Below are 7,965 nucleotides of genomic sequence, written 5' to 3'. Positions count from 1 at the left end.
GCAAGGAGCTGGACAAAGCTGGGGATAAGCAGTGAGAGTGGGTGTTTTGGAGAATTCACACAGGGCCAGGAAACTACCCTCCCCTCTTGAACTATTCTGGAAGATGTTCAATATTCACTCCAAATCCACTTTGGTTTCACCTCAGGTGGCATTAGTGGTAAAGAACCCATCAGCTAATGCAGGAGACTAAAGAGACATGGGTTCAATCTCTGGGTTAGCAAGATCCCTTGAAGTAGGAAATGGGAACCCACTCTGGTATTTCATGGACAGAGGAGCCTGACAAGCTACAATCCATGGGGCTGCAAACAGCTGGACACAACCTCACCACTGAGCGCACACACACCTCTCCCATGAGAATCTTTTGTCCTAGCCAGATTGATGCTTCATTATTCACCCTGTCCTGCACTTTATACCTGGTAATACCTCACTGCTTGCAGACATTTGGCTTGGGGGGCACTGCTAAAATGAAGATCAGCCTGCGCTTGGCAGAGCTTTTATTTTGCTGAGATCTCCTCTCATTATCCACAGTTATTATTGAAAAACTCAGGCCCAGCTCCAGTTCCTTTGCTTTCAGCCAATATGCTTCTTAGAAGAAGTAATTTCCCTGCCCAGCCAGCCTTCTACAAATTTTGCGACTTACATACGAAATTTTTAGAGGAAATGCTATTAGCTCTTCTTATTCATATTGTCAAGCAGTGTTTCTCCTGGCCTCCACTTTTTCTCACTCTATAAGCAAACTCAAGTATCTCCTTGCCTTAAAAACTTCCCTTGGGAATTCCCTAGCAGTCTAGTGGTTGGCTTCCCTGGTGGCTCAGTTGGTAAAGAAGCCGCCTGCAATGCGGGAGACCTGAGTTCGATCCCTGGGTTGGGAAGATCCCCTGGAGAAGGGAAAGGCTACCCACTCCAGTATTCAGGCCTGGAGAATTCCATGGACAGTATAGTCCTTGGGGTTGCAAAGAGTTGGACATGACTGAGCAACTTTCACTTTCCAGTGTTTGGGACTCTGAACTTCTACTGCACAGAGCAGGGTTCAATCCCTGGTTAAGATCCTACAAGCCATGTAGTGGAACCAAAACAAAACAAAACAAAATCTGGCCTTGACCTTGGGTCCATATCTAATTTATGTTCTGCCTTTATCTTACTTAACACAACCTAGTTTCCTGAAAGGCTCTCTCCTTGTGTGTGGTATTAATAGATTGCATTTTGGTTCTCAATTCTTCATCTCTCCCTGAAAATATACATTTCACCATGTGACTACACAGCATTTCCATGGAGGTGAAATATATTTCTCCCACACCACTGATGTTGGACTTGGTCTTGTGACTTGCTTTTACCAATGGAATGTTAGCAGACATGATACAAAAGAGGTCTTAAATATGCTGTAACGGTTAACTTGGACTCTAGCCACAACTTTCACTGTGAGAACATCCCGGGTAGTCAGTTGCTGGACTAAGGAGAGTCAAAGACATATAGAGGCGACCTGGACCCACTCACAGCTGGAAGTCAGCCCAGCCCAGTAGTTGTTCAGTCGCTCAGTCCTGTCCAACTCTTTGCGACCCATGGACTGCAGCACTCCAGGCTTCTCTGTCCTTCACAATCACCCAGAGTTTGCTCAAACTCAAGTCCATTGAGTTGGTGATGCCATCCAACCATCTCATCCTCTGTCACCCCCTGCTCCTCCTGCCCTCAATCTTTCCCAGCATCGGGGTCTTTTGCAATGAGTCAGCTCTTCGTATCAGGTGGCCAAAGTATTGGAGCATCAGTTTCAGCATCAGTCCTTCCAGTGAACATTCAGGGTTGATTTCCTTTAGGATAGACTGGTTTGATCTCCTTGCTATCCAAGAAACTGAAGAGTTTTCTCCAGCACCACAATTCAAAAGCATAAATTCCTTGGCACTCAGCCATCTTTATGACCTAAGTCTCCCATCTGTACATGACTACTGGAAAAACCATAGCTTTGAGTAGATAAACTTTTGTCCGCAAAGTGATACTTTTTATCATGCTGTCTAGGTTTGTCATAGCTTTCTTTCCAAGGGGCAAGCGTCTTTCATGGCTGCAGTCACCATCAGCAGTGATTTTGGAACCCAAGAAAATAAAATCTGTCACTGTTTCCACTTTTCCCCCATTTACTTGCCATGAAGTGATGCGACTGGATGTCATGATCTTAGTTTTTTGAATGGTGAGTTTTAAGCCAGCTTTTTCAGTCTCCTCTTTCTCCCTCATCAAGAGGCTCTCTAGTTCCTCTTCAATTTATGCCATTAAAGTGGTATTATCTGCATATCTGAGGTTGTTGATATTTCTCCTGGCAATCTTGGTCCAGCTTGGGATTCATCCAGCATGGCATTTCGCATGATGTACTCTGCACAGAAGTTAAATAAGCAGGGTGACAATATACAGCCTTAACATACTCCTTTCCCAATTTGGAACAAGTCTGTTGTTCCATGTCCGGGTCTAACTGTTGCTTCTTGACCTGTATTCAGGTTTCTCAGGAGGCAGGTAAGGTGGTCTGGCATTCCTACCTCTTTCAGAATTTTCCACAGTTTGTTGTGATCCACTCTGTCAAAAGCTTCATACATTGAGTATTCATACATTGGTATGAATTGTATGATTCATACAGATTGGGTATCAACTTGTACAATTTTCTAGACAACAATTCCAATATGCATCAAGGTTTTAAAAAATATACATCCTTTGACTCAATAATTCCTTTTTAGCAACCTGCAAAAGATCTGCCCCTAATGTACACAATGGTGAGGCTGTAAACAGCCAAGAAGTCAGGCAGTAAGGGAAGAGTTGAGGTTCTATGATCCTCTGTGTGGCTTTAAAATGTTTATTTTTTATTCTATTTCGTTTAAAGATGATGTGTGAGTCATCACTTTTCTTTTATTATTTTTATTTATTTATTAATTTATTTATGTGGCTGTTCCAGGTCTTAGTTGTGGCATGCAGGGTCTTTTTTTTTTTTAAGTTGTGGCATGTGGAATCTAGTTCCCTGACCAGGGACAGAAGCCCGGTCCCCTGCACTGGGAGGGTGGATTCTTAGCCACTGGACCACCAAAGAAGTCCCTAAAATGGTGTTTATAGTTAGAACCGGTGGTATGATTGATCCTGGATTGGATCCTGGACCAGAAAAAGAACACTGGGGGACAACTGCCAAAATTTGAATAATGATTGTAGAGAGGTTTTTAGATTTGTATCAATGTTAATTTCCTGGTTTTGATTCTAACACTGTAGTTAAAAGTAAGAAGTGAACATTTAGGGAAGCTAGATGGCAGGTGTATGGGACCGCCTTGTATTTTTTGCAAATATTTTCTAAGCCTGAAGTAATTTCAAAATAAAAAGTTTTTTTTAAAGAACAGAATACACACAAACAGAACAGAGTTCATATGTCAATAAACATCGTTTTTAAAAAACAGTACCGGTGTGGTTGATCCTGCTGCTTGATTGATACCCATTCTCCAACCCTCCCTGCTTTCCTTATTAACCCCTGTTGAGCCTGTGAACAGCTAGGGCTCCCATGTGAGCCCCTCCTCCCGATTGGTGCAAGCCAACTGGTGGCCCTGCCAAGTGATTGGTTAGACTCAGGAATATGAGACAGTTCTTGCCATTAGATAATAATAGCAAATATTTATATAGCACAAATCATGTGCCAGGCACTATTGTAAGTGCTTGACAGAGTTAAACTGTCATTTCTCTCGACAACCCTATGAATCAAACATGGATATAATTCCCATTAGCACAGATAAAACATGGGCACCGAAATACCAAGTCAGTCCCTCCAGGTCACACGGTGATTTGCTCCAGGCTGAGATGGGGAGGGAAATAGGCTGGAAAGTGAAGGTGTTAGTTGCTCAGTCATGTCTGACTCTTTGCGATCCCATGGACTGTAGTCCCCTAGGCTTCTCTGTCCCTGGGATTTTCCAGGCAAGAACACTGGAGTGGATTGCCATTCCTTTTCCAGGGGATCTTCCCGACCCAGGGATCGAACCCAGGTCTCCCACATTGCAGGTAGTTTCTTTATCATCTGAGCCAAATAGGCTTTTCATAGTTGTCAAAACAGAATATAATAGGGCTCTGCTCTTTTCTTTTTCTGGGATGCTATTGCCTGCCTGTGATGCCTGGAACTATGGCAGCCGTTTTAGGTCTATGAGGGAGCAGCCCAAGAGGCAATTCCAATAGCTAAAGATGGCAGAGCAAAAGTGTGGATGGAACTAGCATCCTTGAAGACAGTACCAAGCCCCTGAATTAACCTGTCTGGATTAGCCCCTGAATTTCTTGTTATGCGAGCTAAATATTATTGTTACTGTCTAAGCCACTTCTAATTTTTTTTTTGATACTTGCAGCCAAAACACCCAAACTAGTCCTATAGATAAATTTTACATTTTAATCTAAAATGAAGGGGAGGGGAAACAAGATACAAAATTGTAGAAATTTTGTGTAATTGATATGATGGCTATAAACAAAAATGCATGGAAAAATATTCAAAATGCTATAATGATGATCTTTAATTGATTGACTAATGGGGTATCACTTGTTTTCTTTTTTATGCTTTAAAAATATTTTCTAAACTTCTATAATAAGAAGGAATTACTACTTTAATTAAAAAGTATTATTTTATTAAAACAAAGAAAGTAGTCCTCCTTGCTGCCTCATTTTCAGTTCCCATCAATTCCTGGGTCCCTCTCCTGAGCCTCTGCCCTCATCATTCAATCCTAATTTGACTCTGACCACAGGAACCTCCAACAAATTTGTCACTGTTCTGTCCTTTAACCTCTGAGCAGAGCCTTCAGCTTCCATGTCATGGTGTCCTCTGGGTCTTTTTGTGTGTGTGTGAAGAAATAAAACATATTTTATTTATCAAAAAAAAAAAGGATTCTAAGACTTCCCTAGTGATCCAGTGGCTAAGACTCTGAACTTCCAGTGCAGGGGCCCAGGTTCAGAGATGCCCAATCAGGGAACTAGATCCCACATGCTGCAACTAAGAGTTTGAACGTCACAACTATAGATTCCACATGCCACAACTAAGACCAGGCGCAGCCAAATAAATAATATGATGAATAAAAAAGAATTCTTACAAGGCTCTGCTTTCCGATCGAAAACATGTGTCCCATGATGTGTGGAACAGTATTTAAGCAATGAAATAAATTTCCAGTGGTCATGACAGTGCCTTGTTCTTTTTTTAAATTGGAGTACAGTTCCTTTATCAACGTTGTGTTTGTCCTCTGGTTCCCTTCTCACACCCCCTACAGCTTCCCCTTCTGCTGTCATCCCTCACATTTACTGCTTCCCCTGACTTCAATCACTTGCTATCACTCGTCACTCCCAAAGAGAAGTGTCCACTCCAGCTTCCCCCTCTAGTTCCAAACCTAAAGGCCCATCCTCTTTCTGGTCATCTCCAGGTGTGGTGGGGCAGGGGGAGGGGATGGGGAGGGCTCAGTCTCCTCTGTAAAAAGAACAGATAGTTTGCACCAAGTATTTATTAAGGATTAACTATAATTACCCTTGGAGAAGGCAATGGCACCCCACTCCAGTACTTTTGCCTAGAAAATCCCATGGACGGAGGAGCCTGGTAGGCTGCAGTCCATGGGGTCGCTAGAGTCGGACACGACTGAGGGACTTCACTTTCACTTTTCACTTTCATGCGTTGGAGAAGGAAATGGCAACCCAGTCCAGTGTTCTTGCCTGGAGAATCCTAGGGACGGGGGAGCCTGGTGGGCTGCCGTCTATGGGGTCGCACAGAGTCGGACACGACTGAAGTGACTTAGCAGCAGCAGCAGCAGCAGCATAATTACCCAAGTAAAGGATATAGTGCCAAGCTTGTTGTGGGTACTCACTAAACGTTCGTTGAAGTTATTGCACCTTGTATCATTCTTGCAACATCAAGGTCTGGTCCCTGTGAGTGCTCCGTCATCACCCGAATTTGGGCCCTGAGTCCCAACACATGGTCCGTTGTGGTTACCTCCCCGTCCCTGTCCACTTTACATAGGTTATCAGACAAAGGCTTTGAAAGCCCAGGTCTGAATCAGATCTGCCTCCTGCTCAAAGCCAGTATCTACAGCGTTACATTCGTTTGACTTGGTTTAGCAATACAGTCTCAACCCAGTTTTCCAGTGTTGTGTGCTCACATCACTGCCTTCCATGTCCCTGGCTTTCAGGCAGCCTGCAGCAGTCATTTTCCTATACTTTTGCCCCCTTACCCCTGCCCCACCACCTGGAGAAATCCTTTAGGGCTCACCTTCTGCCCCAGCACACTGGATATGATCTAAAGCTTTCCAGGATAACTGCAACCAATTAAGGGCCAGGTTCTCTTGGTCTGGGAAGTTTTGCAGGTTCTCCCAAGAGGAGGGAGGGAGGAGGCCCTTCCTGAAGGAGAGTTCAAGCCCAGAGAGACTGAGATGCCCCCACCTTTGACTAACAGTTCCTTGAAAGTCGAACATCCTCTTTGAAGCCCCTGTGATCACCATAACTCTTTGCAGTGCCTGGTCACTACTCTTCCTCCAGACTCTGGAAAACTGCCTGCCACCTGGTAGTCAAAAAGAAATGAATAGTTTGAAATGTAAGCCTTATTGCTTTCCACTTTGAACTATGGGGAGTCCAGCTCAGGGGTGGTGGTGGGGGGTGCCACCGTGGCTTCCTTGTGGGCAGAAATGATGCCCTGTGCTTCCTGGTCTGCTCCTCATCCAGCACCTAGCACCTAGTATCACAGAGGCCTAAGTGTTTCCTTGGGTACGGGGCAAGGAAGACTAGAACCAGCGAGTCTGATTGTCCGTTAAGCCCTAGACATGTACATACAAGTCTTCACATGTATTATTTAATCACCCTAGCCGTATCCTCAATTAAGGTGAACGCCCTGGCTCAGAGGGGCTGCGGAGTACCTCATCACAGAGCTCATAAGTGACAGAGCCAGATCCGGTCCTGGTTTTATCTGACCCCAGAGTCCAAGCTCTTGGAGAAGGCAATGGCACCCTACTCCAGTACTCTCGCCTGGAGAATCCCATGGACGGAGGAGCCTGGTGGGCTGCAGTCCATGGGGTCGCTAAGAGTCGGACACGACTGAGCGACTTCACTTTCACTTTTCACTTTCATGCATTGGAGAAGGAAATGGCAACCCACTCCAGTGTTCTTGCCTGGAGAGTCCCAGGGACGGGGGAGCCTGGTGGGCTGCCATCTATGGGGTCACACAGAGTCGGACACGACTGAAGTGACTTAGAGAGAGAGAGAGTCCAAGCTCTATCCACTGATGCCATGTTGCCAGTTGGGGTAGGGAGTAAGGTAGGGGGTGGTTAGGTCAGATTCAGCCAGGAAACAGATGACTTCCTCAAACTGGTAACCAGAGGAGAGCTTTACAGGCGTCGGGCAGGGGACACGTGGCTCTCCAGGGCTAGGGGCAGTGGGGCTGTCACTGCCTGTAGGCCTGACAGGCGAGGCAGGGAGCAGTTATGGAACTTGGAGGGAGAGAATTGCTGGGACAGGCCACCTGACTGCCGCTGTGACCTTTGGTTGTGGAATAAGCCAGTCCTTGGTGACCCTTTGGGAGGAAGAACAAATATCCCAGCTCCACTGGCTCCCGGCCACCCCTCTCCTGTGGGGCTCTCCACTGGCCAAACCTAGCTGAGGCTGGAGGTCAAAGGGCTCCCTGCCATGTCCACCCAGGCCAGCCCTGAGCCCAGTGGGAGGAGGGTGGAGATGGGTGTGGGGGGCAGATGGAAGGGAGCTAGCCAAACGAGGCCAGAGAAGACACATGGGTTTCGGGCGGGTGACTGTGGGTGGGGCGTACTGGCCCTTTAGAGGTGAAGGCCAGACACCACCTTTCATCCACTGACTGAGACAGCTCTGAACTGACCCCTCATCCTATCCACTGCTCAGAACCAGGGGATTTTCTTAAAATACAGAGCAGATCATGTCCTTCCCCTACTCGAAACCAGTCAGTGGCTTCCCTATACAGTGAAACTCCAAATCCTTAAC

The sequence above is a fragment of the Bubalus kerabau genome, chromosome 3, assembly GCF_029407905.1.
Source record: "Bubalus kerabau isolate K-KA32 ecotype Philippines breed swamp buffalo chromosome 3, PCC_UOA_SB_1v2, whole genome shotgun sequence".
In the NCBI taxonomy this organism is placed as follows: Eukaryota; Metazoa; Chordata; class Mammalia; order Artiodactyla; family Bovidae; genus Bubalus; species Bubalus kerabau.
Note: the sequence above shows the minus strand (reverse complement) of the source record.